This window comes from Loxodonta africana, chromosome 20 (genome assembly GCF_030014295.1).
Source record: "Loxodonta africana isolate mLoxAfr1 chromosome 20, mLoxAfr1.hap2, whole genome shotgun sequence".
NCBI lineage: Eukaryota > Metazoa > Chordata > Mammalia > Proboscidea > Elephantidae > Loxodonta > Loxodonta africana.
In genome coordinates, this window is record NC_087361.1 from 23,552,079 (window position 1) to 23,568,224 (window position 16,146).

Consider the following 16,146-nt stretch of genomic DNA (forward strand, 5'->3'; position numbering starts at 1 on the left):
GCATCATAAAAACTGGCATTCCAGAAGCTTCTATGCCCGCTACTATTTTCTCTAGCTGTTTCCTATGGCTAGAACCACAACAACATGGCTTCTAGTATCACCATTGAGCAGATAGCATTCAAATACATGGTTCAGCTCTCCTGTGAATACCAGTAGATCAACATTTTTTGGAAGTTTCTCAAGGTTTCAACAGGGAATACAACCAATTCAATGTGTTTAAAACTGAACTCATTATGTTTCTTTTCAAAAACCAGTATATCTTCTTAATATTTTTGTTTTTATGAATGGCATAACTATTCTGTCTTCTAGCCTAAAAAGCTTGAAGTTATGAATCTTATGCTCAGTCAAAGCCTGTACCTTGTTGGTCTTACCTCAATCCTATTTCTCACCCCCATCTTTTCTTTCTCACTTCCAGTGCCACTGTCATAGCTACATATACCCCTCCATTACCTCTTTCCTGTAATACTGCAGTAGTTCTTTAAGTACTCTTCACCTATTAGACTGTCCATTTCTACATTCCAAGTCTTCATTTACACTGGACCACGTTAGTATTTCTAAGCACAGTCCAAATTTTACAATTCCCTGTTAAAAATTTCCAAGTAGTTTCCCACTGTCTGTGAACTAAATAGAAAACCCTAATGATCAAGGCTTTTCCTGAACCTTTTCCTACTATCCTATACCTGTCTCCATGCTCAGGTGGAACCAGACATTCTGCCATTGTCTGAGCTTGCTCCAAACTACACTGCAAAAGCTCAGGGTGTTTTCTTACTCTGTGGTGCCTGAGTCACTCCCATCTCTGCCCTTTATCACTTTTATTTCTTTCATAATCAGTTTAAGTTACCTTCTTTGGTTCTCTCTAGCCAAAATCAATTTATCTACTCATCTTCTTAGAGTTCTTCAAAAAACGTATTTTGAAATACTTCGAATATACAAGAAGAACCACCACTGACCATTTTGACTGAGGACACAACAGAAGGTTCCAGATAGAGTGGGAGAAAAATGTAGAACAAAACTCAAATTCCTAAAAAGGAACAGACTTACCGGACCAACAGAGACTAGAGGAAAATCCAACACTATCGCCCTAAGATACCCTTTTAACTTGGAATTGAAGCCACTCCTGGAGGTCTCCTTTCAGTCAAATCACAGATTGGCTTATAAAATAAACAATACTGCACGTGAGGAATGTGTTCCCTTAAACAATCAACTATATGAGATCAAATGGTCAACATTTATCCAAAAGCAAAGATGAGGAGGCAAGGAGGGACAGGAATGCTAGATAAACAGAAACAGAACAAACAGAATGGAAATAATGAGGATGCTGACACATTGTGAAAATTGTCACCAATGTCACCAAACAATTTGTATAAGAATTGCTAAATGTGAACCTAATTTGTTGTGTAAACTTTCACCTAAAACACAATAAAAATATATATACAAGAATGCATAGAAAGAAATATAACTAACAAATAAAGAATTAACAACATAGCTAAAGATCCCAGTGTACCCACCCCAAAGAAATTTTTCCACCTCTCTCACACAGGTAATCATGGCCATAAAAAAAAAAAAATGGGTATTTTACATTCATGTGCATTTCTCTATAATTTTAATATATGTATTAGCCCTAAACAATATTTAATATACTATTTAGTTTTTTAAACTTTATTGGCATGGTGTTATTCTGTATATATTATCCTGGACTTCTTTTCTTTTTTAACATCTAGACTTGCATGTAACCGTAACTCATTTATTTCTACTATATTGAGTATGTTATTGTCTTAACATACAATTTGTTGATCCATTCTCCTATTGATAGACATTTAAATTGCTTCTGCTTCTTTTTACTATTGCAAAAAACGTTGCTAAAAAAAATTTCCCTGTGCATAAATGTTAGAGATTTTCTGGGTTTATATATCTAAAAGTTGAATTACCGAGGTGTAGGGTTTGTTTCAATATTTACTCTCAGCATCATGAAAGTGTTCTTATCGCTCCACATTCTCACCAAACTTAGTATTCTTAGATCTCTTTAATTTGTGTTAATTCGATAGGTATGACTTTCATTTTATTGTGGTTTTAATTTAATCTGTACTATCCACACCAAGAGGCAGTCGTCTGAACAGAAAAAGGGGATGCTGCGTAGTTTAAAATGAGGAAAGGTGTGCATCAGGGCTGTATCCTTTCATACTTATTCAATCTGTATGCTGAGCAAATAATCTGAGAAGCTGGACTATATGAAGAAGAACAGGCATCAGGATTAGAGGGAGACTCATTAACAACCTGCTATATTCAGGTGATACAACTTTGCTTGGTTACATATGTACCATGTACTATGGACTGCCAGACAAAGGAAAATATCTGTCTAGGAAGAAATACAGACAGAATGCTCATTAGAAATGAAGACGGCAAAACTCCATCCCCCACACTCTGGGCATGTTATCAGGAGGACCCAGGCCATGGAGAAGGCATTACGCTTGGTGAAGTAGAGGGTCAGCAAAAAAGAGGAAGACGCTCAATGCTTTGAATTATCATAGTGGCCGCAACAAGAATTTCAAACATAGCAACAATTGTGAGGATGGCATAGGACCGGGAAGTGTATCATTCCGTTGCAGTGAGTCGCTGTGAGTCGGAACTGACTTGACAGCACTTAACAACAGCAAGAGCAAACAACATTAAGATTATATATGAAGTTGAACAAGTTCATTAGTCATTTACAGTTCTTATATGGTTCTTATATGGTTCGTCTTATATTAACAAGCAAATATATTTTGCCAATTTTTCAATAAGTTGTTATTTCCTTACATACATTTTAAGAGATTTTATAAATTCTGTAAGTTAATCTTTTTCACTTTTACTTTTAAATACCTTTGAAAGTATATACCTTGGCTTATTTTTGTGGGTTTTTAAAACGCTTTCTTTAGATACACAGAATTTACTTAAAATGCTTATTATACCTAATAATTATTTAGTGCTTAGTTAAGCTTCACATAAATTAATTTTATGCAAATTTAGCCAATTCAACCATCTTTCTCTTGTTTTCTTGTCTCTAGTTTAATTAATACTTCTTTATCCTGTGGTCAAATGAGTGCTCCTTCATTTTCTTCTAAGAAATTGAAAGATTTGCTTTCCACACTTAAACCAAATTGAAGTGATTTCTTTGGAAGTTGGAGTGGTATTTCTTTCCATATGGATCATCAGTGGTACTAAGAGCTATTATTAAATCACCTATTCTTTCCCCATGGGCCTAAAATGCAACTTATGACATAGACCAAGCTTTTAAATTTGCTGGATCTCTCTTCTGTCCATTTGCTCTAATGTCTATCCCACACAAATAGCACACAGAAGTAATTACTATAATTATAATGTCTTAAAATATGGTAAATTAGTCTCCACTCCTTGTTTGTTTCAAAATTGTCTTGGTTTCCTTTGGCCCATCACTGTTATAAATTTTGGAATTACTTTTTAAGCTCCATAAAAAAAAATTAAAAAAAAAACAAAACTGATGGTATTTTTATTTTAAGTTTATAGCATTTTTAGATTAATTTGGGGGAACATTAGCATCTTTAATGTATTGAATCTTTCTATAGATGAAGATGATATAAATTTCCTTTACTCTTCTTTCAGTAAAGTTTTGTAATTTTCTTCATGTTGGTCATATGCCTCTTCAACTTAATCAAGATACCTTATCTTTTAGTTGCTATTTCTTAAGTATATTTAAATTTTTTTTTGTTATTGGTTTAGAGAAATGCAATTAACTAAAGTCTCACTAATTCTAATAATGTAGACTTTCTTGTTTTCTATGCAATCCTACAATCTATGAATAATGACAATTTAGTTCTTTCCAATCCTTATACCATTATTTTTTCTTATTGTATTGTCTAATGGAATGATGAGTACAAGCAATAATGGAAATAATAATAATAAATGCAACATTTACTCTATGTCAGGCATTATTCTATATCTACCAATTCATTTAACCTTCACAGCCACCCTATGAGGTGGTGTCAAGAAAGAATCACAATATTGTGTTAGAAGTCCTAGCCAGAGCAATAAGACAAGAAAAAGAAATAAAAAGTATCTAGATTGGAAAAAAAGAAGTATTTTTATTCACAGATGGTATGATCCTATATATAGAAAATCCCAAAGAGTCCAAAAGAAAACTTCTAGAGCTAATAGAGGAATTTAGCAAAGTTGCAGGGTACAAGGTCAACAAATGGAAATTGGATGGGTTTCTATACACCAGCAATGAGAAATCAGAAAGGGAAATTAGAGAAATAATTCCATTTACAATAGCATTTAAGAGAATAAAATACCTAGGAATAAATCTGACCAGGGATGTGAAGGATATACAATGAAAACTATAAAACACTGCTGAAAGAAATTAAAGAAGGCTTAAGTAAATGGAAAGATGTTCCATGTTCATGGATTGGAAGCCTTATTATCGTTAAGATGTCAATACTACCCAAAACAACCTATAGATTCAACACAATCCTGATCATAATTCAAATAGCCTTCTTTACAGAAAAAAAAAAAAAAAAAAAAAAAACCTCAAATTTAGATGGGATGGTAAGAGGCCCCAAATAGCTAAAGCAATGTTGAAAGAGAAGAACAAAATATAAGGACTCATGCTTTGTGATTTTAAAACCTACTATACAGCTACAGTAGTCGAAACAGCCTGGTACTGGTATAACGATAGATACAGAGACTAATGGAAGAGAACTGAGAGTCCAGAAATAAACTCACACATCCATGGTAAAGTGATTTTTGACAAAGGTGCTAAGTTCATTTGATGGGGAAAGAAGAGTCTCTTCAATAAATAGCACTGGGAAAACTGGATTTCCACAGGCAGAAAAATGAAACAGGATCCATACCTCACACCATACACAAAAACAAATTCAAAATGGATTAAGGCCTTAAATGTTCAAACTAAAACCATAAAATCATTCAAGGAAAAAGCAGGGGGAATGCTATCAGACCTGGTTTCTAACAATGAATTTAAATTATAAAGTGGTGGATTTCCATTAAACGTAAGAATGTGTTTGTTCTTAATTTTTTTAATGAAATATATACATTTTCTTTTGGTTATTTCTAATTATACTCTAAAAACATTTTTATTATGAAGATGTCCAAAAACTCAAAAGGAGAGACCATAACAATGCCCATCCAGCTAAAACAACCATAAAAATGTTTTGATAATTATTTCATCTTTTAAAACCAAAACCAATCCCATTGTTGTCAAGTTGGTTCCCACCCATAGCAATCTTATTGGACAGAGTAGAACTGCCCCATAGGGTTTCCAAGGCTGTAAATCTTTATGGAAGCAGACTGCCACATCTTTCTCCCCTGGAGCAGCTGGTAGGTTCAAACCACAAGACCTTTCAGATAGCAGCCAAGGACTTAACCACTGTTCCATGAGATCTCCTTTTATTTCATCTATTATCCCATTTTAATTTTGTTAAGGTCACAATGGCATTGTTTTGTCAGCAAATCCCTCCTTCACTAGAAAAAAAAAAAATGACGTATTTAATGGTGAAATAACACTATTTCTGGGATTTTCTTTAAAAAGAAAGCATTTTTAGTAATTACGTTGTGTGCAGTTGAGTCAATTCCGACTCATCGTGACCCTATAGGACAGAGTAGAACTGCCCCATAGCTTTTTCAAGGAGCAATTGTTGGATTCAAACTGCCAACTTTTAGATTAGTGGCTTGACTTCTAATCCACTTCGCCACCAGAGCTCCTTTAGTAATTATATTGCCCCAAAATTAAATCATCTATTTAGGGAGATGGTGACCACCGCCTAACTTCCTAACTGTAAGAAATCTGAAGAAGAAATTTCTGCATTACTTTTTAGGCAAGACTAGATAATCTCTAAGATGTCTCCAAACTCTAAACTACATAAATACATGATTAAATGCATTATTCATATTAAGTGGAATTTTTAATTAAATACATTTAAAATTAACTTCCCAAGAGAAATTTGTTACTGAAATCACAAGTATTAGAAGAGTTAATGATCTATTCATATGTAAATATTAGATATAATCAATGTCATTAACTTAAACAATCTATTTATATATTATCATTACAATACTAGAGATTCAGGTCTTAAGTTATTAAACAAGATTTTATATGTCACTATAATCCCCATGGAGGATTTACTGCATTGTTCATCATCTCACAATACCAAAGTCACTACACGTGATCTTCACTTATTGATTATCTCATTATCTGACATTTCACATTTATGACAATAGTAAAAAATCTACTATTTGACTACTTTTTACATTAACAACATACATCTGGCAGTAATGAATGCTGAGGCGTGAGGTGAGAGTAACACTGGCTGTGATGGTTAGGCTATGTGTTGATTTGGCTGGGCCATGATTTTCAGTGGTTTAGCAGTTATGTGGTGATATAATTTGGCAGTTATGTAATGATGTAATTAGGCAGTTATGTAATAATGTAGTCATCTTCCATTTTTTAATCATCCTACATTTTTGAATAATGCCTATTTTCACATAACAACCTGGTCTTTGGAACCTAACCATGTCAATAAGTGAGGTGTGGGTGTATATAAATAAATCTACATTACAAACCATCGAAAGGTAAGTCCCACAGCTGTGGGACAATAAAATTCATAGCAAGAATATGAAATTAATGTTATTAAATAACTGACCAGATTAACAAACACTGACATGTGGTTCAAGGACTTGGCCGTCTTTGAAGGAAGAACAAGGAGATTGCATTTGCCTTGAGGCACAGAACAGATCTAAACCTGAGATGATGGCTGGCTTTCATCTCTCTTTCTAATGCCAATTGTTTAGGAATGGTGCCTGGAAAATTGTATTAAAAGCTGCCTGGCCTCTTTTAAGCTCAGTGGGAAAGAATGAGAAGATTGATTATCAATGTCTACTATAGGTTGGGGGTGAAGGAGGCAGGAGGAGTTTTGGAATTACATATTTGCCAGCTCTATTGTAGACCCTTCACTGCCTCATTGTACAACCTTTTCACCCCACCTCCATCACTTTAATGAGCTATGATATCTCTACTCATTCACATTTTTTAATTCTTAGCAGCTTCTCCAGAATAATTCCTCTTCTGGAAAAGTAATGGTTACTTTTGGTGTGTAAAATTGTTTTTTTTTTTTTTTTTTTCCAGATTTGCAAAAGACAGAGCAGCATTCCAGAACTTCTTTTCAGCAGATAGGCATCATCCATCATCACCATACTATTAATGAAGAGCGATTGCAAGGCCAACACAGACCACATCAATTTGAAAACGAGAAACCAAAGTAATGTGGATAAAACAGTGCCAAAAAAGAAAGAAATTGCTTATTCAGCATCTTCACCCCTGTCTAGTTCCAGCGGTGCTCCCAGACTCCTCCTTAGCAGTGATTAAAATTCCTCTTGCTGCAGCCATTATTAGCACAGCTATCACTCCCAGTGCTAGCATCTGCCCCGTGCTCCTTCACAGCCAGTCACTGCCGGCATCGATGATTCTCCCCTCAACAGTCATAGGCGGTCCTTGTGGGGAATCCGGCAGTCAGAAGAGAGTGTGACAAATCTATTTCATAAAGACTCGTCATTTTACAGAGAGATTTACCACTGTACTTCTTTAAGTAATAGACTCTCCTATGGCACTTAACATCTTATTTTCTCAAATTATAATTGTGCACAGTGCCCAGGAAATCACATCTTGATAAAAGTAAGAAAATACAGCAATTTTCATATCACTATAAAAACAGATCCAAGACTTTCTAAGTTAAGGCTGAAATGGCCCCTTCTTGAGGCCAGTGGTTTTTGTACTTAATAGTTTTTTTTTTTTCTCCTAAATGTCCCATCAGCTCTCTAATGAATGCTCTCTCAAACTTTCTTACAGTCTAACTTGAGGATTTCTCTCCCTCCTCAGTCCCCTCAAGTAGAAGCTTTTTTCACTCATCAGTTGTCAGGAAGGTGATAGTTCATGCTCCCTTCTTCCTAAAAATACTCCGAATTTCATGCCATCTGACTATGCCAGCCAACACCCTCCTCACCCACAATCATCTACAGATCTTCAGTCATTCCCCATCTTTAAGGATTTTTTAAATCCTGGTTCAGTGTTTCCTTCTCTAACATTGCTCCTGTGATGTCATAGATCCTTCCAACAGTCACCAACTACGTAGTTCCCTACCCCAATAATCTGGTTCTCGCGCTCTGTTCCCATCCATTCCTGTCAGCATACCCTACACTTTATTACTTGTAACTGCATCTCCTTCTTAGTATTGATTTCAGGTATCTTATTTTCCAACCACCACCTTTATTCACTCCTTCACCACCTTCAAGTCTTCCTTTAAATGTTGCATTCTCAGGGAGATTTTCCCTCTTCACCCTGCATAAAAAATACCTTACCCCCTTCCCTACTACTTTGTTCCCTACAGCTCTTATCACCATCTGACATACTTTATATTTTATGTTTTTATTGCCTTTCTCGCTCTACTAGAGTGTAAGCCCATGAGGACTGAAGTTTCTTTTTTTTTTTTTGTCCTTTGATCACTATTCTTTCATTCACCACCAATAATAGTGCCTAGAACATAGTAGACACAGAATAAATTATTAGTAAATGTTGTTGGTGCCATCAAGTTGAATCCAACGCATGGCAACTCCATGTGTTACCGCATAGAGCTGCTCCATAGGGCTTCTTGGCTATAATCTTAACAAAAAGAAGCTCTGGTGGCACAACAGTTAAGCCCTCAGCTGCTAACTGAAAGGCTGATGGTTCAAATCCACCCAGAGGTTCTACAGAAGAGACCTGACAATCAGCTTCCATAAAGATTACTGCCCCTATGGGGCGGTTTTACTCTCTCTCACGTGGGGTCACTGAGTCAGAACCCACTTGACGGCACCCAACAACAATCTTAACAGAGCAGATTTCCAGTACTATCCTCTATGGTACCGTTGGATAGATTCGAACTGCCAACTTTTAGGTTGGCAATCCAGTGTAAATTGTTTGCGCCACCTAGGGGCCTTCCTTAGTAAAGAAATGGTTCCATAAAGGCTAAATTAACATTACGTTCAGTTTTTTTTTTTTTTTTTAGTTTCAGTTTCCTGATGGTTTCACATTTGGAATGAAGTCATTACTTAAATGGCTCTGTATAACAGATCTAGATCAAATAATGTTTACTAACCCTAAAATCTGGATTATAAAGGTCTTAAAATCATATTGCTATTGACGGTTAATAATAAATATTAAAATTAATGTTTTTCATCTGTCCCTTTCTTTCATTACCAAATGGGCACTGACACCTATATTATATCTATATTTATAATTATATCATTGCCTCATAATTACATCATTGCTATAATCTTCTAGGAGCCCTAGCGGCACAGCAGTTAAGCGTTTGGTTGCTAACCAAAAAGTCAGCAGTTTGAATCCATCAGCCTCCTTGGAAACCCTAAGAGGCAGTTCTACTCTGTCCTATAGTGTCACTTAATATGCGTCCAAATTGACTCGATGGCAATTTTTTTTTTTTTTAATAATCTTCTAACTTGTTTCCCCATCGCAGTTGTTAACACCACCTTCTTACCTATTTTATATGATACTGTTATACTCTGCTGCCAAATTAACCTTCCTTTTTAAAGAGCTCTGTGAAAATCATTTCCTGGCTCCTAAAATTGCTGAGTCAGTGCCTCCATGTAAAGTTTCCATTTCTCCGCAGAGCCTAACTTGCTTCTACCAACTTTTCTTCTACTCCTATTCAACACACAGAATTTCTACCACTGAGCCTTTGCGTCTTTTCTTTCCCCTGCCTATAAAACTATTCCTCTACATTACGGGAGAGGCAAACTTTTTGTGTTGTGTTAAAAATCTGAAAATAAATATCTTAGGCTTTGTAGGCCATAAAGTTTCTGTCAAAACTGCAAAAGCAGCCAGACAATAAATGAATGAGAGTGGTTGTGTTCCAGTAAACTTCGAATTGCATAGCTTATTCATGTTTCCAAACTGCTTGGACCAACTGTTACCTTCTCTTTATTAAATTTTCTTCTGTTTATATAAAAAACTGACTGTATTCTGTACCTGTGTGGAACTCCAGTGCCCAACAGTGTCATGTTGATTACAGAGATTATTGGTTTCGCTGTTACTATTTGTCCTGTTATACATAAGGTCGACATGGGTTGGAACGGACTCTCGGGCAACAAACAACAAACGTTAGTAACATTGATGAATGCAAGTCACACATATTTAACTTTCCCACGTTAAAAAAAAAAAAAACTAAACTTATATTTAGAAACCTGTTGTGTGTATGCTGCTTATTTCTTTGATCTTCAGGCACTCCCCCACATGCACACACTCTTGTTTTAATATTCCTGAAGTTGGAAATTGTGTTTTTATTCAATGTATCTGTTGAAAGTGATGCTACCTTTTAGCTCCCAAAAGTAATTACATCCATCGTGCAGTTTACACTCACTGAAATCTTACAATAAAACAAATACAGGATATGGCCATTCTAATCGGAAAAAGACAAAAAAATTCTCCTGAAATTTTGTCTTTTGCGGTGATTTCTACCTTGTGCTGTAGAGACAACTGTTCCCTAGATTTAGGAGTACAGTTTTGACTTGAAATAGTCTGTGGAGTTCTCCGGTTTTGTCCCAATTTTAATTTCAGAAAATATGACCACATATCTAAAGCCCAGGTGAAAGCAGTTTCTTCCCAAGTAAAGTGGATCTCTGTCTGGGTGGATGACCTGAGCCCCCGTTAAACGATACCTGGCTCTGCTTTCCAAATTTGCTCACCTCGCTCCTAAAAGAATGTTTACAAAGTTTACCCCCAACGAAGCTGGAGCTGGCATCTAGTTTCAGAGCAGAGCTGTCACCAGGCCCTTCTTCGGAGGCACCTCTGGGGGCGTCTCCAACTGCTAGCCTTCCAGCTAGTCGGCCAGTGCTTAACCATCCGTGCCACCAGGGATCCAGCAACAGTATAAATTTCATAACTAAGCTCCCCTTCAGATGTAGAAGTTTTATTTGTACTCCTTTAGCTTGTACTTTTCTTCTGGTCGCCCCACAGATTTTTGTCCTCATTTGATATATTTCAGCTTTAAGAAACTAATTGATCAACATAACACTTCTATGCAACAAAAATATAAACACAGTTTTTTGGTTTTTCTTTTACTGTGACCACATTTTAAGTGCTAAAATTATTTCTTCTGGATTAAGCCATTATAATTTTGAGTATAATTTTATTACACAGCTGATCAAATTAACATAAATGTTGTTGTTGTTGTTGTTATGTGCCATCGAGTCACTTCTGACTCCTAGCAACCCTGTGTACCACAGAACAAAACACTGCCCGGTCCTGGGCCGTGCTCACAGTAGTTGTTATGCTTGAGCCCATTGTTACAGCCACTGTGTCAATCCATCTTGTTGAGGGTCTCCCTCTTTTCTGCAAACCCTATAGTTTACCAAGCATGATGTCCTTCTCCAGGGACTGATCCCTCCTGACACCATGTCCAAAGTATGTAAGATGCAGTCTCGCCATTCTGGTTGTACTTCTTCCAAGACACATTTGTTCGTTATTTTGGCAGTCCATGGTATATTCAATAATCTTCGCCAGCACCACAATTCAAAGGCATCAATTCTTCTTCAGTCTTCCTTATTCATTGTCCAGCTTTCACATGCATATGATGTGATTGAAAATACCATGGCTTGGGTCAGGTGCACCTTAGTCTTCAAGGTGACATCTTTGCTCTTCAACACTTTGAAGAGGTTCTTTGCAACAGATTTACCAAATGCAATGTGTCTTTTGATTTCTTGACTGCTGCCTCAATGGCTGTTGATTGTGGATCTAAGTAAAATGAAATCCTTGACAACTTCAATCTTTTCTCCGTTTATCATGATTCTACTCATTGGTCCAGTTGTGAGGATTTTTGTTTTCTTTATGCTGAGGTGTAACCCATACTGAAAGCTGTGATCTTTGATCTTCATTAGTAAGTGCTTCAAGTTCTCTTCACTTTTAGCAAGCAAGGTTGTATCATCTGCATAATGCAGGTTGTTAATGAGCCTTTCTCCAATCCTGATGCCCCGTTCTTCTTCATATAGTCCAGCTTCTTGGATTATTTGCTCAGCGTGCAGATTGAGTAGGTATGGTGAAAGGATACAACCCTGATGCACACCTTTCCTGACCTTAAACCACATAGTATCCCCTTGTTCTGTCCAAACAACTGCCTCTTGATCTATGTACAGATTCCTCATGAGCACAAGAAAGTGTTCAGGAATGCCCATTCTTCACAATGTTATCCATAATTTGTTAGGATCCACACAGTTAAATGCCTTTGCATAGTCAATAAAACACAGGTAAACATCCTTCTGGTATTCTCTGCTTTCAGCCAGGATCCATCCGACATCAGCAATGATATCCCTGGTTCCATGTCGTCTTCTGAATCTGGTCTGAATTTCTGTATACATATTTTACTGGAAATGCATAATTTAATGAAATGGGTTAATATTCTTAATGCTTTAATAAATCAGGGCTTGTCATAAATTCTGTTATTTTTTTGGTTTTTATTTTGGATATAAGCATAAGTCATGCTTACGCTACTAAGTAGATAGGAATGAAATCATGTCACACAATATTTTGAATACTTTTCTTTAAAGACTTGTGTTTTAGTATATGTACATTTCAGATCAAAAGAAAAAATCTCAGTGACTTACTGTCAAGATTTATTTTATTGTGTTTCAGGTGAAAGTTTATAGTGCAAATTAGTCTCTCATTCAAAAGTTGATACACAAATAGTTTTGTGACAGTGGTTGCAATCCCCCCAATGTGTCAGTATTCTCCCACTTTCCCCTTACACCCCAGGTTCTCCCTGTCCATTCGTCCAATTGTCCTGCCCCTTCCTGCCTTCTTGCCTTTCCTTTTGGGCAGATGTTGCCCATTTGATCTTGTATACTTGATTGAACTAAGAAGCACGCTCCTCACGTGTGTTGTTGTTTGTTTTATAGGCCTGTCCAATCTTTGTCGGAAAGGTAGACTTCGGGAGCGGCTTCAGTTCAGAGTTAGCAAGGTGTCAGGGGGCCGTAGTCTCAGGGGTTCCTCCAGTATCTGTCAAGCTAGTTAAGTCTGATCTACTTTTGTGAATTTGGATTTTTTTCTACATTTTTCTCCTGCTCTGTCCAGGACCCTCTATTGTGATGCCTGACAGAGCTGCTGGTGGTGGTAACCAGGCACCATCTAGTTGTTCTGGGCTCAGACCGGTAGAGGCTATGGTTCATGTGTTCCATTAGTCCTTTAGACTAATTGCTTTCTTGTGTCTCTCTTCATTCTCCTTTGCTCCAGAAATAATGAGACCAATAGATGTATCTTAGATGGCCACTCGCAAGCTTTTAAGACCCCAGATACTACTCACCAAAGTAGGCCAGATCTATTTTTTAATGAACAATCTAGCAGGTGAATACTCAATCAGGTTTTTCTTTAGTATTGTTGAAACCAAATATTTTAAAGAAAGTTCGGAAGCCACTTGACTTGCAAAATTTTTGTTGAATGGTTATTGTAGTGAGTCCCTTTCCCTACGTCCATGCCAAGGATCCAATATTCCCTCTGTTTAGCACCCAGAGACATTATACCCCAGAGCAGTGCACTATAGTAAGACTCAGGCGGGCTGAGAAGTAGGTCTTTGTTTAGTAAAGTGAGAGATGGGTAACTGTAAAAGGGAAGGTTGGAAAGAAGAAATGTGGCAGTGCCTACACCACAGCACAGACAGGTCAGTTTAGTGAGAGCGCAGGAGACTGGCCATCAGGAAATCGATTGCCTTAAAAGTTCTCGTACCAGCTTAATTTTTCAGAAATCTTCAGGTACCCTCAGGGGTACACTTTTCCCAGTTGGAAGACCACTATTACAAAGTCAATTTTATAACACAGGCATAGAACACTCAGGGAAAATCTTGGCCACAAGATGTCACTAAAATTCCACATTCTACTTTAAGATGCCATTGCAAGTTCTTCAAAATAATTAGCAGCATTTAGGTTCTGTTTTAAAAGGAGGATAAAGTAAGGTTTGATTCTCTCTCAATTTTAAAAAGAAAAAGATATGATTGTGAAAGGAAGGAAGATGAAGAAAGACAAAGTAGTTTTACAATGTTATTCCATGCTATCTTGGCCTTTATAAACTTGTTTCTAGCAAAATGTAACCCAATAAACATGTTTAAATTGAATCAAAATTTAGTATTTTAAAGTCGGTTCTAAAATTGAACTATTATAGAAATGACCATTTTGTTAAAATTCCCGGAAAATTAATAGCTTTTGTGGATCAAAACTAACTTATTCATTAAGACAAATTGACTTAAGAAAATGAAATGTTAAAAACCTAAACACACAAACACCAGGAATTAGTGTAACAGAATATATTTATTGTGAGTAGATACAATTTGAATCAAGCGGCATCAACCCGAAGCTACCTGGAAGGCACTGAGAAAAGCGGATAGTGAAAGTAGGCTATGTAGGTGGTTCGAGTGGAGCAGGGTAGTCTCCTGAGGGTCTCTGTAAATTCCTTCCATGTGGTTTCTCAGAGCCTGTGCAGGGCTTCGGGGTCAGCCAGTTGTAAACAGAGTCATTAAGGACATGCCATATATCCTATAACGGAGCTTCCAGTCAGACCCTGCAGTTACTGTGTCTGAAAACTGGCTACAAATAGATAATTCTCCAAAAGAGTCCAATGCCTAAGGCAAAATGGTTTCTGCTAAACTGCTTACTAGGCCATTGCTTGGCTTGAAGGTGCCCCCAAGGAAAGCCAGTTCCTTAAAGGTTCAAGGTTCTAAAGGAAACCTAAGTGCAAATGGCCTGGGTGGGTCACCCCAACTCCATGGACCCAGAAATCTGGATTCCAGGAGAATTAAAATGGTTTCTCAAATGTTCTGTTTATTCATCTACACAGTTTAAGGCAGGACCTCAAGGTTTTTTTTATTCAAGTTCACTTAGTCTTGAAAAAGTTAGATATGGCTTAGTTATTCAAGAGTTTTATACATACTCTATCTTGAGAACTTGTTGACTGGCATGTTACTCTTGTTATAGGTAAAAGTTATGGTTCTGAATTTTTAGTATATGCACAAAAAAACCCAAACCCACTGCCATCGAGTTGATTCTGACTCATAGCAACACTACAGGACAGAGTAGAACTGCCCCAGAGAGGTTTCAAGGAGCACCTGGCACATTTGAACTGTCAACCCTTTGGTTAGCAGCCGTAGCACTTAACCACTACACCACCAGGGTTTCCTAATATATGCACAGTCCTATTCAAATTAGATATCAAATTATGAATTATATTAGCTGCACTTCTTTCTTCATGACCACAGCACTGTTTCATAAATGTTTCCAGGCAAATTATTTATTTAAGAGCATTTTAACTAATTAACCTAACTCTGTTATACACAAATTAAAGTCAAACTAAAATAATGTTCTGGCAATACCTGCCAGAAAAATATTGTTTTACCTGAAATATGAGCATAATAATTTTTCTCATTGTTTTTGTTTTTTTCTTCCAGCATCTTAATATAAAAATTTTCAAATATAAAGCAAAGTTGAAATAATTTTAAGTGATCAAGCCTGCAATTTCATTCCTAGGTATATACCCAGTAGAAATGAAAAGAGGTATTCAAACAAAAACTTGTACAAAAATGTTCATAGCAACACTATTCACAATAGCTAAAAGGTGGAAACAATCTTTGTCATCAACGGATGAATGGATAAACAAAATGTGGTATATTCATACAATGGAATATTATTCAGCCATACAGAAGGAGTGAAATACTGACAAATGCTATAACACAGATGAACTCTGAAAACAGGCTAAGTGAAAGAAGCCTGACATAAAAGGCCACACATCGTATGATTCCATTTACATAAAATATCCAGAATAGGCAAATGCATAGTGACAGAAAGCATATTGGCAACTGCAGATTAGTAGTCCTTGGGTGGTGTAAATGGTTAACAGGCTCGGTTGCACCGGGGTACCTCAGAATAAAGGCCTGGTGATCCACTTCCAAAAAATTCACCTTTGAAAACCTTATGGAGTACAGCTCTACTCTGACACATTTGATGTTGCCGTGAGTTGGAACTGACTTGAGGGCAACTGGCTTTGTTTTTAGGGTTTTTTTTTTTTTTATGGTAATTCTATATTTAACTTCT